The 15,266-nt window shown below is 38.6% G+C and overlaps 9 non-coding genes across 9 annotated transcripts; all 9 read right to left on the reverse strand.

Annotated features, from left to right (window-relative positions):
• Positions 1-965: 965 nt before the first annotated feature.
• TRNAT-UGU (transfer RNA threonine (anticodon UGU)) lies at positions 966-1,038 on the reverse strand. The gene has a single exon. It is a non-coding gene; the product is annotated as a tRNA-Thr (tRNA).
• A 1,538-nt stretch (positions 1,039-2,576) lies between these two features.
• Positions 2,577-2,649, reverse strand: TRNAT-UGU (transfer RNA threonine (anticodon UGU)). Its single transcript has one exon. It is a non-coding gene; the product is annotated as a tRNA-Thr (tRNA).
• Positions 2,650-4,187: 1,538 nt separating this feature from the next.
• Positions 4,188-4,260, reverse strand: TRNAT-UGU (transfer RNA threonine (anticodon UGU)). The gene has a single exon. It is a non-coding gene; the product is annotated as a tRNA-Thr (tRNA).
• Positions 4,261-5,798: 1,538 nt separating this feature from the next.
• Positions 5,799-5,871, reverse strand: TRNAT-UGU (transfer RNA threonine (anticodon UGU)). The gene has a single exon. It is a non-coding gene; the product is annotated as a tRNA-Thr (tRNA).
• A 1,538-nt stretch (positions 5,872-7,409) lies between these two features.
• TRNAT-UGU (transfer RNA threonine (anticodon UGU)) lies at positions 7,410-7,482 on the reverse strand. Its single transcript has one exon. It is a non-coding gene; the product is annotated as a tRNA-Thr (tRNA).
• A 1,538-nt stretch (positions 7,483-9,020) lies between these two features.
• On the reverse strand, positions 9,021-9,093 carry TRNAT-UGU (transfer RNA threonine (anticodon UGU)). The gene has a single exon. It is a non-coding gene; the product is annotated as a tRNA-Thr (tRNA).
• Positions 9,094-10,631: 1,538 nt separating this feature from the next.
• Positions 10,632-10,704, reverse strand: TRNAT-UGU (transfer RNA threonine (anticodon UGU)). Its single transcript has one exon. It is a non-coding gene; the product is annotated as a tRNA-Thr (tRNA).
• Positions 10,705-12,242: 1,538 nt separating this feature from the next.
• TRNAT-UGU (transfer RNA threonine (anticodon UGU)) lies at positions 12,243-12,315 on the reverse strand. Its single transcript has one exon. It is a non-coding gene; the product is annotated as a tRNA-Thr (tRNA).
• Positions 12,316-13,853: 1,538 nt separating this feature from the next.
• TRNAT-UGU (transfer RNA threonine (anticodon UGU)) lies at positions 13,854-13,926 on the reverse strand. The gene has a single exon. It is a non-coding gene; the product is annotated as a tRNA-Thr (tRNA).
• Positions 13,927-15,266: the final 1,340 nt, after the last annotated feature.

The raw sequence follows: 15,266 nt of genomic DNA on the forward strand, positions 1-15,266 counted from the left end.
TCTTAATGCCTCGGTAATCCTCGTGCTGCTTGGCACTACAATCCTTTTTCTTCATTCTTACCAGAAGGTCTTTTTATTCTGAAAATATTTTCATGTAGCAATTGCTAAAACATCCTGGGTAATATTTAAGCAAAACTGAGCTGCCAGAAGCGGTATTTGAACCCACAAGTCCAGGAGAGCATACAACCTGAACATAGTCCCCCAGACCGCTCAACCATTCGGCAGCTTGCAGATTTTGGTGAGATACCAAAGATCATCGTAAGCATCAACAAAAAAGGTTTATCTTTTTTGACTAAGCAAGCAACTAAAAGCGCTTCAAAACAATAGACGGGAGAGAAGGCATTGTTCGTCTGATAGTGTGCTCCAAGCATGTGCTAACCTGTGTTAAGGGAATCCTGCAAGTAAAGGTTTGAGTGAGTTGTGCACATGATCTAATGTGAATGGTGTGATCCATTTTGATTAATACAAAAGGTTTTATCTATATTTGTAATTCTGCCTGTAATGACAATCAGATCACTACTAAAAAGCGATTTCTACAGAGCAGAATAATAGGGCTAGGTGGAAAGAGTGAAAACTGCAAGATTTTAATTTCCCAAATCATTAAAATTATTTAAAAATGATGCGTGACATCAAACTTTGATTCAAGCAATAGGTATTGTTCTGATAACACATTCCATTCAAGGTATATCCCACCTGTGTAAAGTGGCATTCAAGGTCTCGCTCCCAGGGTAAGAGCATGCAGTCACAGTGACCTACATGGCGATGAAAATTTTCTGCAACCAGAAGAGAATTGGGTCATGTTAAGAGCTTAATTGTTGAAGTGAGATTAAAGGACTATAAAATCTCGACTTTTTGATTTTGGCATTCAGAGGGCTGTAAAGAGAAAGTGTTGAAAGATCCTTTCTCATAGGCAAAAACCACTTTCAGAAGGTTTGATGTTCACGATAGCCTTTACTAAGAAAATTTGGCCTCAGTGAGAATCGAACTCACGACCCCTGGTTTACAAGACCAGTGCTCTAACCCCTGAGCTATGAAGCCTGCATTTTGAAAGAGTCCCACAATATTTTTGACCAATTCTATATTCCTTTTTCAAAAATCTTAGAATGTCATAAGTAGGAATGAACCCATGCTTCCTGAAAAGATCATGCGGCCATCCTCAAATACACAAGTCGAAAAAATTGCGAAACTCAAAGAAAGTTTGGTCGTGCTAAGAGTCCAATTCTTGGGATGAAATATAAAGCCTGGAGCAGTTTTTCATTCCCTGGTGCAGCACTGCTTTATATTAGTTGAGGATTTAATAGTCAGAGGGTTGAACAGAAAAAGTTTTGAAGGACTTTTTCCTTCCTTGATTCAAATTGCAGGTTTAAAAGCAAAGCGCTCACATCAGCCCAGTATGTGTGCATATCTTTTCTTTTAGTTATGTTCTGATAGAACCCTGTTGGAAAAAACCTAAGCAGATTTGAAAGCTGGTAGTAACATCAATTCACCATTAAAAAGCATCTTATGTACTAGAATATTTAGCTTCTTGAGAACAGCCACATTGGTTCTACTAACATGGTTCCAAAACAGCTCTTTTCACCATCAGCCTAGACTAAGATGTTAAGCCCCAGTTCTTAATGCCTCGGTAATCCTCGTGCTGCTTGGCACTACAATCCTTTTTCTTCATTCTTACCAGAAGGTCTTTTTATTCTGAAAATATTTTCATGTAGCAATTGCTAAAACATCCTGGGTAATATTTAAGCAAAACTGAGCTGCCAGAAGCGGTATTTGAACCCACAAGTCCAGGAGAGCATACAACCTGAACGTAGTCCCCCAGACCGCTCAACCATTCGGCAGCTTGCAGATTTTGGTGAGATACCAAAGATCATCGTAAGCATCAACAAAAAAGGTTTATCTTTTTTGACTAAGCAAGCAACTAAAAGCGCTTCAAAACAATAGACGGGAGAGAAGGCATTGTTCGTCTGATAGTGTGCTCCAAGCATGTGCTAACCTGTGTTAAGGGAATCCTGCAAGTAAAGGTTTGAGTGAGTTGTGCACATGATCTAATGTGAATGGTGTGATCCATTTTGATTAATACAAAAGGTTTTATCTATATTTGTAATTCTGCCTGTAATGACAATCAGATCACTACTAAAAAGCGATTTCTACAGAGCAGAATAATAGGGCTAGGTGGAAAGAGTGAAAACTGCAAGATTTTAATTTCCCAAATCATTAAAATTATTTAAAAATGATGCGTGACATCAAACTTTGATTCAAGCAATAGGTATTGTTCTGATAACACATTCCATTCAAGGTATATCCCACCTGTGTAAAGTGGCATTCAAGGTCTCGCTCCCAGGGTAAGAGCATGCAGTCACAGTGACCTACATGGCGATGAAAATTTTCTGCAACCAGAAGAGAATTGGGTCATGTTAAGAGCTTAATTGTTGAAGTGAGATTAAAGGACTATAAAATCTCGACTTTTTGATTTTGGCATTCAGAGGGCTGTAAAGAGAAAGTGTTGAAAGATCCTTTCTCATAGGCAAAAACCACTTTCAGAAGGTTTGATGTTCACGATAGCCTTTACTAAGAAAATTTGGCCTCAGTGAGAATCGAACTCACGACCCCTGGTTTACAAGACCAGTGCTCTAACCCCTGAGCTATGAAGCCTGCATTTTGAAACAGTCCCACAATATTTCTGACCAATTCTATATTCCTTTTTCAAAAATCTTAGAATGTCATAAGTAGGAATGAACCCATGCTTCCTGAAAAGATCATGCGGCCATCCTCAAATACACAAGTCGAAAAAATTGCGAAACTCAAAGAAAGTTTGGTCGTGCTAAGAGTCCAATTCTTGGGATGAAATATAAAGCCTGGAGCAGTTTTTCATTCCCTGGTGCAGCACTGCTTTATATTAGTTGAGGATTTAATAGTCAGAGGGTTGAACAGAAAAAGTTTTGAAGGACTTTTTCCTTCCTTGATTCAAATTGCAGGTTTAAAAGCAAAGCGCTCACATCAGCCCAGTATGTGTGCATATCTTTTCTTTTAGTTATGTTCTGATAGAACCCTGTTGGAAAAAACCTAAGCAGATTTGAAAGCTGGTAGTAACATCAATTCACCATTAAAAAGCATCTTATGTACTAGAATATTTAGCTTCTTGAGAACAGCCACATTGGTTCTACTAACATGGTTCCAAAACAGCTCTTTTCACCATCAGCCTAGACTAAGATGTTAAGCCCCAGTTCTTAATGCCTCGGTAATCCTCGTGCTGCTTGGCACTACAATCCTTTTTCTTCATTCTTACCAGAAGGTCTTTTTATTCTGAAAATATTTTCATGTAGCAATTGCTAAAACATCCTGGGTAATATTTAAGCAAAACTGAGCTGCCAGAAGCGGTATTTGAACCCACAAGTCCAGGAGAGCATACAACCTGAACGTAGTCCCCCAGACCGCTCAACCATTCGGCAGCTTGCAGATTTTGGTGAGATACCAAAGATCATCGTAAGCATCAACAAAAAAGGTTTATCTTTTTTGACTAAGCAAGCAACTAAAAGCGCTTCAAAACAATAGACGGGAGAGAAGGCATTGTTCGTCTGATAGTGTGCTCCAAGCATGTGCTAACCTGTGTTAAGGGAATCCTGCAAGTAAAGGTTTGAGTGAGTTGTGCACATGATCTAATGTGAATGGTGTGATCCATTTTGATTAATACAAAAGGTTTTATCTATATTTGTAATTCTGCCTGTAATGACAATCAGATCACTACTAAAAAGCGATTTCTACAGAGCAGAATAATAGGGCTAGGTGGAAAGAGTGAAAACTGCAAGATTTTAATTTCCCAAATCATTAAAATTATTTAAAAATGATGCGTGACATCAAACTTTGATTCAAGCAATAGGTATTGTTCTGATAACACATTCCATTCAAGGTATATCCCACCTGTGTAAAGTGGCATTCAAGGTCTCGCTCCCAGGGTAAGAGCATGCAGTCACAGTGACCTACATGGCGATGAAAATTTTCTGCAACCAGAAGAGAATTGGGTCATGTTAAGAGCTTAATTGTTGAAGTGAGATTAAAGGACTATAAAATCTCGACTTTTTGATTTTGGCATTCAGAGGGCTGTAAAGAGAAAGTGTTGAAAGATCCTTTCTCATAGGCAAAAACCACTTTCAGAAGGTTTGATGTTCACGATAGCCTTTACTAAGAAAATTTGGCCTCAGTGAGAATCGAACTCACGACCCCTGGTTTACAAGACCAGTGCTCTAACCCCTGAGCTATGAAGCCTGCATTTTGAAACAGTCCCACAATATTTCTGACCAATTCTATATTCCTTTTTCAAAAATCTTAGAATGTCATAAGTAGGAATGAACCCATGCTTCCTGAAAAGATCATGCGGCCATCCTCAAATACACAAGTCGAAAAAATTGCGAAACTCAAAGAAAGTTTGGTCGTGCTAAGAGTCCAATTCTTGGGATGAAATATAAAGCCTGGAGCAGTTTTTCATTCCCTGGTGCAGCACTGCTTTATATTAGTTGAGGATTTAATAGTCAGAGGGTTGAACAGAAAAAGTTTTGAAGGACTTTTTCCTTCCTTGATTCAAATTGCAGGTTTAAAAGCAAAGCGCTCACATCAGCCCAGTATGTGTGCATATCTTTTCTTTTAGTTATGTTCTGATAGAACCCTGTTGGAAAAAACCTAAGCAGATTTGAAAGCTGGTAGTAACATCAATTCACCATTAAAAAGCATCTTATGTACTAGAATATTTAGCTTCTTGAGAACAGCCACATTGGTTCTACTAACATGGTTCCAAAACAGCTCTTTTCACCATCAGCCTAGACTAAGATGTTAAGCCCCAGTTCTTAATGCCTCGGTAATCCTCGTGCTGCTTGGCACTACAATCCTTTTTCTTCATTCTTACCAGAAGGTCTTTTTATTCTGAAAATATTTTCATGTAGCAATTGCTAAAACATCCTGGGTAATATTTAAGCAAAACTGAGCTGCCAGAAGCGGTATTTGAACCCACAAGTCCAGGAGAGCATACAACCTGAACGTAGTCCCCCAGACCGCTCAACCATTCGGCAGCTTGCAGATTTTGGTGAGATACCAAAGATCATCGTAAGCATCAACAAAAAAGGTTTATCTTTTTTGACTAAGCAAGCAACTAAAAGCGCTTCAAAACAATAGACGGGAGAGAAGGCATTGTTCGTCTGATAGTGTGCTCCAAGCATGTGCTAACCTGTGTTAAGGGAATCCTGCAAGTAAAGGTTTGAGTGAGTTGTGCACATGATCTAATGTGAATGGTGTGATCCATTTTGATTAATACAAAAGGTTTTATCTATATTTGTAATTCTGCCTGTAATGACAATCAGATCACTACTAAAAAGCGATTTCTACAGAGCAGAATAATAGGGCTAGGTGGAAAGAGTGAAAACTGCAAGATTTTAATTTCCCAAATCATTAAAATTATTTAAAAATGATGCGTGACATCAAACTTTGATTCAAGCAATAGGTATTGTTCTGATAACACATTCCATTCAAGGTATATCCCACCTGTGTAAAGTGGCATTCAAGGTCTCGCTCCCAGGGTAAGAGCATGCAGTCACAGTGACCTACATGGCGATGAAAATTTTCTGCAACCAGAAGAGAATTGGGTCATGTTAAGAGCTTAATTGTTGAAGTGAGATTAAAGGACTATAAAATCTCGACTTTTTGATTTTGGCATTCAGAGGGCTGTAAAGAGAAAGTGTTGAAAGATCCTTTCTCATAGGCAAAAACCACTTTCAGAAGGTTTGATGTTCACGATAGCCTTTACTAAGAAAATTTGGCCTCAGTGAGAATCGAACTCACGACCCCTGGTTTACAAGACCAGTGCTCTAACCCCTGAGCTATGAAGCCTGCATTTTGAAAGAGTCCCACAATATTTTTGACCAATTCTATATTCCTTTTTCAAAAATCTTAGAATGTCATAAGTAGGAATGAACCCATGCTTCCTGAAAAGATCATGCGGCCATCCTCAAATACACAAGTCGAAAAAATTGCGAAACTCAAAGAAAGTTTGGTCGTGCTAAGAGTCCAATTCTTGGGATGAAATATAAAGCCTGGAGCAGTTTTTCATTCCCTGGTGCAGCACTGCTTTATATTAGTTGAGGATTTAATAGTCAGAGGGTTGAACAGAAAAAGTTTTGAAGGACTTTTTCCTTCCTTGATTCAAATTGCAGGTTTAAAAGCAAAGCGCTCACATCAGCCCAGTATGTGTGCATATCTTTTCTTTTAGTTATGTTCTGATAGAACCCTGTTGGAAAAAACCTAAGCAGATTTGAAAGCTGGTAGTAACATCAATTCACCATTAAAAAGCATCTTATGTACTAGAATATTTAGCTTCTTGAGAACAGCCACATTGGTTCTACTAACATGGTTCCAAAACAGCTCTTTTCACCATCAGCCTAGACTAAGATGTTAAGCCCCAGTTCTTAATGCCTCGGTAATCCTCGTGCTGCTTGGCACTACAATCCTTTTTCTTCATTCTTACCAGAAGGTCTTTTTATTCTGAAAATATTTTCATGTAGCAATTGCTAAAACATCCTGGGTAATATTTAAGCAAAACTGAGCTGCCAGAAGCGGTATTTGAACCCACAAGTCCAGGAGAGCATACAACCTGAACGTAGTCCCCCAGACCGCTCAACCATTCGGCAGCTTGCAGATTTTGGTGAGATACCAAAGATCATCGTAAGCATCAACAAAAAAGGTTTATCTTTTTTGACTAAGCAAGCAACTAAAAGCGCTTCAAAACAATAGACGGGAGAGAAGGCATTGTTCGTCTGATAGTGTGCTCCAAGCATGTGCTAACCTGTGTTAAGGGAATCCTGCAAGTAAAGGTTTGAGTGAGTTGTGCACATGATCTAATGTGAATGGTGTGATCCATTTTGATTAATACAAAAGGTTTTATCTATATTTGTAATTCTGCCTGTAATGACAATCAGATCACTACTAAAAAGCGATTTCTACAGAGCAGAATAATAGGGCTAGGTGGAAAGAGTGAAAACTGCAAGATTTTAATTTCCCAAATCATTAAAATTATTTAAAAATGATGCGTGACATCAAACTTTGATTCAAGCAATAGGTATTGTTCTGATAACACATTCCATTCAAGGTATATCCCACCTGTGTAAAGTGGCATTCAAGGTCTCGCTCCCAGGGTAAGAGCATGCAGTCACAGTGACCTACATGGCGATGAAAATTTTCTGCAACCAGAAGAGAATTGGGTCATGTTAAGAGCTTAATTGTTGAAGTGAGATTAAAGGACTATAAAATCTCGACTTTTTGATTTTGGCATTCAGAGGGCTGTAAAGAGAAAGTGTTGAAAGATCCTTTCTCATAGGCAAAAACCACTTTCAGAAGGTTTGATGTTCACGATAGCCTTTACTAAGAAAATTTGGCCTCAGTGAGAATCGAACTCACGACCCCTGGTTTACAAGACCAGTGCTCTAACCCCTGAGCTATGAAGCCTGCATTTTGAAACAGTCCCACAATATTTCTGACCAATTCTATATTCCTTTTTCAAAAATCTTAGAATGTCATAAGTAGGAATGAACCCATGCTTCCTGAAAAGATCATGCGGCCATCCTCAAATACACAAGTCGAAAAAATTGCGAAACTCAAAGAAAGTTTGGTCGTGCTAAGAGTCCAATTCTTGGGATGAAATATAAAGCCTGGAGCAGTTTTTCATTCCCTGGTGCAGCACTGCTTTATATTAGTTGAGGATTTAATAGTCAGAGGGTTGAACAGAAAAAGTTTTGAAGGACTTTTTCCTTCCTTGATTCAAATTGCAGGTTTAAAAGCAAAGCGCTCACATCAGCCCAGTATGTGTGCATATCTTTTCTTTTAGTTATGTTCTGATAGAACCCTGTTGGAAAAAACCTAAGCAGATTTGAAAGCTGGTAGTAACATCAATTCACCATTAAAAAGCATCTTATGTACTAGAATATTTAGCTTCTTGAGAACAGCCACATTGGTTCTACTAACATGGTTCCAAAACAGCTCTTTTCACCATCAGCCTAGACTAAGATGTTAAGCCCCAGTTCTTAATGCCTCGGTAATCCTCGTGCTGCTTGGCACTACAATCCTTTTTCTTCATTCTTACCAGAAGGTCTTTTTATTCTGAAAATATTTTCATGTAGCAATTGCTAAAACATCCTGGGTAATATTTAAGCAAAACTGAGCTGCCAGAAGCGGTATTTGAACCCACAAGTCCAGGAGAGCATACAACCTGAACGTAGTCCCCCAGACCGCTCAACCATTCGGCAGCTTGCAGATTTTGGTGAGATACCAAAGATCATCGTAAGCATCAACAAAAAAGGTTTATCTTTTTTGACTAAGCAAGCAACTAAAAGCGCTTCAAAACAATAGACGGGAGAGAAGGCATTGTTCGTCTGATAGTGTGCTCCAAGCATGTGCTAACCTGTGTTAAGGGAATCCTGCAAGTAAAGGTTTGAGTGAGTTGTGCACATGATCTAATGTGAATGGTGTGATCCATTTTGATTAATACAAAAGGTTTTATCTATATTTGTAATTCTGCCTGTAATGACAATCAGATCACTACTAAAAAGCGATTTCTACAGAGCAGAATAATAGGGCTAGGTGGAAAGAGTGAAAACTGCAAGATTTTAATTTCCCAAATCATTAAAATTATTTAAAAATGATGCGTGACATCAAACTTTGATTCAAGCAATAGGTATTGTTCTGATAACACATTCCATTCAAGGTATATCCCACCTGTGTAAAGTGGCATTCAAGGTCTCGCTCCCAGGGTAAGAGCATGCAGTCACAGTGACCTACATGGCGATGAAAATTTTCTGCAACCAGAAGAGAATTGGGTCATGTTAAGAGCTTAATTGTTGAAGTGAGATTAAAGGACTATAAAATCTCGACTTTTTGATTTTGGCATTCAGAGGGCTGTAAAGAGAAAGTGTTGAAAGATCCTTTCTCATAGGCAAAAACCACTTTCAGAAGGTTTGATGTTCACGATAGCCTTTACTAAGAAAATTTGGCCTCAGTGAGAATCGAACTCACGACCCCTGGTTTACAAGACCAGTGCTCTAACCCCTGAGCTATGAAGCCTGCATTTTGAAACAGTCCCACAATATTTTTGACCAATTCTATATTCCTTTTTCAAAAATCTTAGAATGTCATAAGTAGGAATGAACCCATGCTTCCTGAAAAGATCATGCGGCCATCCTCAAATACACAAGTCGAAAAAATTGCGAAACTCAAAGAAAGTTTGGTCGTGCTAAGAGTCCAATTCTTGGGATGAAATATAAAGCCTGGAGCAGTTTTTCATTCCCTGGTGCAGCACTGCTTTATATTAGTTGAGGATTTAATAGTCAGAGGGTTGAACAGAAAAAGTTTTGAAGGACTTTTTCCTTCCTTGATTCAAATTGCAGGTTTAAAAGCAAAGCGCTCACATCAGCCCAGTATGTGTGCATATCTTTTCTTTTAGTTATGTTCTGATAGAACCCTGTTGGAAAAAACCTAAGCAGATTTGAAAGCTGGTAGTAACATCAATTCACCATTAAAAAGCATCTTATGTACTAGAATATTTAGCTTCTTGAGAACAGCCACATTGGTTCTACTAACATGGTTCCAAAACAGCTCTTTTCACCATCAGCCTAGACTAAGATGTTAAGCCCCAGTTCTTAATGCCTCGGTAATCCTCGTGCTGCTTGGCACTACAATCCTTTTTCTTCATTCTTACCAGAAGGTCTTTTTATTCTGAAAATATTTTCATGTAGCAATTGCTAAAACATCCTGGGTAATATTTAAGCAAAACTGAGCTGCCAGAAGCGGTATTTGAACCCACAAGTCCAGGAGAGCATACAACCTGAACGTAGTCCCCCAGACCGCTCAACCATTCGGCAGCTTGCAGATTTTGGTGAGATACCAAAGATCATCGTAAGCATCAACAAAAAAGGTTTATCTTTTTTGACTAAGCAAGCAACTAAAAGCGCTTCAAAACAATAGACGGGAGAGAAGGCATTGTTCGTCTGATAGTGTGCTCCAAGCATGTGCTAACCTGTGTTAAGGGAATCCTGCAAGTAAAGGTTTGAGTGAGTTGTGCACATGATCTAATGTGAATGGTGTGATCCATTTTGATTAATACAAAAGGTTTTATCTATATTTGTAATTCTGCCTGTAATGACAATCAGATCACTACTAAAAAGCGATTTCTACAGAGCAGAATAATAGGGCTAGGTGGAAAGAGTGAAAACTGCAAGATTTTAATTTCCCAAATCATTAAAATTATTTAAAAATGATGCGTGACATCAAACTTTGATTCAAGCAATAGGTATTGTTCTGATAACACATTCCATTCAAGGTATATCCCACCTGTGTAAAGTGGCATTCAAGGTCTCGCTCCCAGGGTAAGAGCATGCAGTCACAGTGACCTACATGGCGATGAAAATTTTCTGCAACCAGAAGAGAATTGGGTCATGTTAAGAGCTTAATTGTTGAAGTGAGATTAAAGGACTATAAAATCTCGACTTTTTGATTTTGGCATTCAGAGGGCTGTAAAGAGAAAGTGTTGAAAGATCCTTTCTCATAGGCAAAAACCACTTTCAGAAGGTTTGATGTTCACGATAGCCTTTACTAAGAAAATTTGGCCTCAGTGAGAATCGAACTCACGACCCCTGGTTTACAAGACCAGTGCTCTAACCCCTGAGCTATGAAGCCTGCATTTTGAAAGAGTCCCACAATATTTTTGACCAATTCTATATTCCTTTTTCAAAAATCTTAGAATGTCATAAGTAGGAATGAACCCATGCTTCCTGAAAAGATCATGCGGCCATCCTCAAATACACAAGTCGAAAAAATTGCGAAACTCAAAGAAAGTTTGGTCGTGCTAAGAGTCCAATTCTTGGGATGAAATATAAAGCCTGGAGCAGTTTTTCATTCCCTGGTGCAGCACTGCTTTATATTAGTTGAGGATTTAATAGTCAGAGGGTTGAACAGAAAAAGTTTTGAAGGACTTTTTCCTTCCTTGATTCAAATTGCAGGTTTAAAAGCAAAGCGCTCACATCAGCCCAGTATGTGTGCATATCTTTTCTTTTAGTTATGTTCTGATAGAACCCTGTTGGAAAAAACCTAAGCAGATTTGAAAGCTGGTAGTAACATCAATTCACCATTAAAAAGCATCTTATGTACTAGAATATTTAGCTTCTTGAGAACAGCCACATTGGTTCTACTAACATGGTTCCAAAACAGCTCTTTTCACCATCAGCCTAGACTAAGATGTTAAGCCCCAGTTCTTAATGCCTCGGTAATCCTCGTGCTGCTTGGCACTACAATCCTTTTTCTTCATTCTTACCAGAAGGTCTTTTTATTCTGAAAATATTTTCATGTAGCAATTGCTAAAACATCCTGGGTAATATTTAAGCAAAACTGAGCTGCCAGAAGCGGTATTTGAACCCACAAGTCCAGGAGAGCATACAACCTGAACGTAGTCCCCCAGACCGCTCAACCATTCGGCAGCTTGCAGATTTTGGTGAGATACCAAAGATCATCGTAAGCATCAACAAAAAAGGTTTATCTTTTTTGACTAAGCAAGCAACTAAAAGCGCTTCAAAACAATAGACGGGAGAGAAGGCATTGTTCGTCTGATAGTGTGCTCCAAGCATGTGCTAACCTGTGTTAAGGGAATCCTGCAAGTAAAGGTTTGAGTGAGTTGTGCACATGATCTAATGTGAATGGTGTGATCCATTTTGATTAATACAAAAGGTTTTATCTATATTTGTAATTCTGCCTGTAATGACAATCAGATCACTACTAAAAAGCGATTTCTACAGAGCAGAATAATAGGGCTAGGTGGAAAGAGTGAAAACTGCAAGATTTTAATTTCCCAAATCATTAAAATTATTTAAAAATGATGCGTGACATCAAACTTTGATTCAAGCAATAGGTATTGTTCTGATAACACATTCCATTCAAGGTATATCCCACCTGTGTAAAGTGGCATTCAAGGTCTCGCTCCCAGGGTAAGAGCATGCAGTCACAGTGACCTACATGGCGATGAAAATTTTCTGCAACCAGAAGAGAATTGGGTCATGTTAAGAGCTTAATTGTTGAAGTGAGATTAAAGGACTATAAAATCTCGACTTTTTGATTTTGGCATTCAGAGGGCTGTAAAGAGAAAGTGTTGAAAGATCCTTTCTCATAGGCAAAAACCACTTTCAGAAGGTTTGATGTTCACGATAGCCTTTACTAAGAAAATTTGGCCTCAGTGAGAATCGAACTCACGACCCCTGGTTTACAAGACCAGTGCTCTAACCCCTGAGCTATGAAGCCTGCATTTTGAAACAGTCCCACAATATTTCTGACCAATTCTATATTCCTTTTTCAAAAATCTTAGAATGTCATAAGTAGGAATGAACCCATGCTTCCTGAAAAGATCATGCGGCCATCCTCAAATACACAAGTCGAAAAAATTGCGAAACTCAAAGAAAGTTTGGTCGTGCTAAGAGTCCAATTCTTGGGATGAAATATAAAGCCTGGAGCAGTTTTTCATTCCCTGGTGCAGCACTGCTTTATATTAGTTGAGGATTTAATAGTCAGAGGGTTGAACAGAAAAAGTTTTGAAGGACTTTTTCCTTCCTTGATTCAAATTGCAGGTTTAAAAGCAAAGCGCTCACATCAGCCCAGTATGTGTGCATATCTTTTCTTTTAGTTATGTTCTGATAGAACCCTGTTGGAAAAAACCTAAGCAGATTTGAAAGCTGGTAGTAACATCAATTCACCATTAAAAAGCATCTTATGTACTAGAATATTTAGCTTCTTGAGAACAGCCACATTGGTTCTACTAACATGGTTCCAAAACAGCTCTTTTCACCATCAGCCTAGACTAAGATGTTAAGCCCCAGTTCTTAATGCCTCGGTAATCCTCGTGCTGCTTGGCACTACAATCCTTTTTCTTCATTCTTACCAGAAGGTCTTTTTATTCTGAAAATATTTTCATGTAGCAATTGCTAAAACATCCTGGGTAATATTTAAGCAAAACTGAGCTGCCAGAAGCGGTATTTGAACCCACAAGTCCAGGAGAGCATACAACCTGAACGTAGTCCCCCAGACCGCTCAACCATTCGGCAGCTTGCAGATTTTGGTGAGATACCAAAGATCATCGTAAGCATCAACAAAAAAGGTTTATCTTTTTTGACTAAGCAAGCAACTAAAAGCGCTTCAAAACAATAGACGGGAGAGAAGGCATTGTTCGTCTGATAGTGTGCTCCAAGCATGTGCTAACCTGTGTTAAGGGAATCCTGCAAGTAAAGGTTTGAGTGAGTTGTGCACATGATCTAATGTGAATGGTGTGATCCATTTTGATTAATACAAAAGGTTTTATCTATATTTGTAATTCTGCCTGTAATGACAATCAGATCACTACTAAAAAGCGATTTCTACAGAGCAGAATAATAGGGCTAGGTGGAAAGAGTGAAAACTGCAAGATTTTAATTTCCCAAATCATTAAAATTATTTAAAAATGATGCGTGACATCAAACTTTGATTCAAGCAATAGGTATTGTTCTGATAACACATTCCATTCAAGGTATATCCCACCTGTGTAAAGTGGCATTCAAGGTCTCGCTCCCAGGGTAAGAGCATGCAGTCACAGTGACCTACATGGCGATGAAAATTTTCTGCAACCAGAAGAGAATTGGGTCATGTTAAGAGCTTAATTGTTGAAGTGAGATTAAAGGACTATAAAATCTCGACTTTTTGATTTTGGCATTCAGAGGGCTGTAAAGAGAAAGTGTTGAAAGATCCTTTCTCATAGGCAAAAACCACTTTCAGAAGGTTTGATGTTCACGATAGCCTTTACTAAGAAAATTTGGCCTCAGTGAGAATCGAACTCACGACCCCTGGTTTACAAGACCAGTGCTCTAACCCCTGAGCTATGAAGCCTGCATTTTGAAACAGTCCCACAATATTTCTGACCAATTCTATATTCCTTTTTCAAAAATCTTAGAATGTCATAAGTAGGAATGAACCCATGCTTCCTGAAAAGATCATGCGGCCATCCTCAAATACACAAGTCGAAAAAATTGCGAAACTCAAAGAAAGTTTGGTCGTGCTAAGAGTCCAATTCTTGGGATGAAATATAAAGCCTGGAGCAGTTTTTCATTCCCTGGTGCAGCACTGCTTTATATTAGTTGAGGATTTAATAGTCAGAGGGTTGAACAGAAAAAGTTTTGAAGGACTTTTTCCTTCCTTGATTCAAATTGCAGGTTTAAAAGCAAAGCGCTCACATCAGCCCAGTATGTGTGCATATCTTTTCTTTTAGTTATGTTCTGATAGAACCCTGTTGGAAAAAACCTAAGCAGATTTGAAAGCTGGTAGTAACATCAATTCACCATTAAAAAGCATCTTATGTACTAGAATATTTAGCTTCTTGAGAACAGCCACATTGGTTCTACTAACATGGTTCCAAAACAGCTCTTTTCACCATCAGCCTAGACTAAGATGTTAAGCCCCAGTTCTTAATGCCTCGGTAATCCTCGTGCTGCTTGGCACTGCAATCCTTTTTCTTCATTCTTACCAGAAGGTCTTTTTATTCTGAAAATATTTTCATGTAGCAATTGCTAAAACATCCTGGGTAATATTTAAGCAAAACTGAGCTGCCAGAAGCGGTATTTGAACCCACAAGTCCAGGAGAGCATACAACCTGAACGTAGTCCCCCAGACCGCTCAACCATTCGGCAGCTTGCAGATTTTGGTGAGATACCAAAGATCATCGTAAGCATCAACAAAAAAGGTTTATCTTTTTTGACTAAGCAAGCAACTAAAAGCGCTTCAAAACAATAGACGGGAGAGAAGGCATTGTTCGTCTGATAGTGTGCTCCAAGCATGTGCTAACCTGTGTTAAGGGAATCCTGCAAGTAAAGGTTTGAGTGAGTTGTGCACATGATCTAATGTGAATGGTGTGATCCATTTTGATTAATACAAAAGGTTTTATCTATATTTGTAATTCTGCCTGTAATGACAATCAGATCACTACTAAAAAGCGATTTCTACAGAGCAGAATAATAGGGCTAGGTGGAAAGAGTGAAAACTGCAAGATTTTAATTTCCCAAATCATTAAAATTATTTAAAAATTATGCGTGACATCAAACTTTGATTCAAGCAATAGGTATTGTTCTGATAACACATTCCATTCAAGGTATATCCCACCTGTGTAAAGTGGCATTCAAGGTCTCGCTCCCAGGGTAAGAGCATGCAGTCACAGTGACCTACATGGCGATGAA

Source organism: Eleutherodactylus coqui, chromosome 7 (assembly GCF_035609145.1).
Source record: "Eleutherodactylus coqui strain aEleCoq1 chromosome 7, aEleCoq1.hap1, whole genome shotgun sequence".
NCBI classification, from domain to species: Eukaryota; Metazoa; Chordata; class Amphibia; order Anura; family Eleutherodactylidae; genus Eleutherodactylus; species Eleutherodactylus coqui.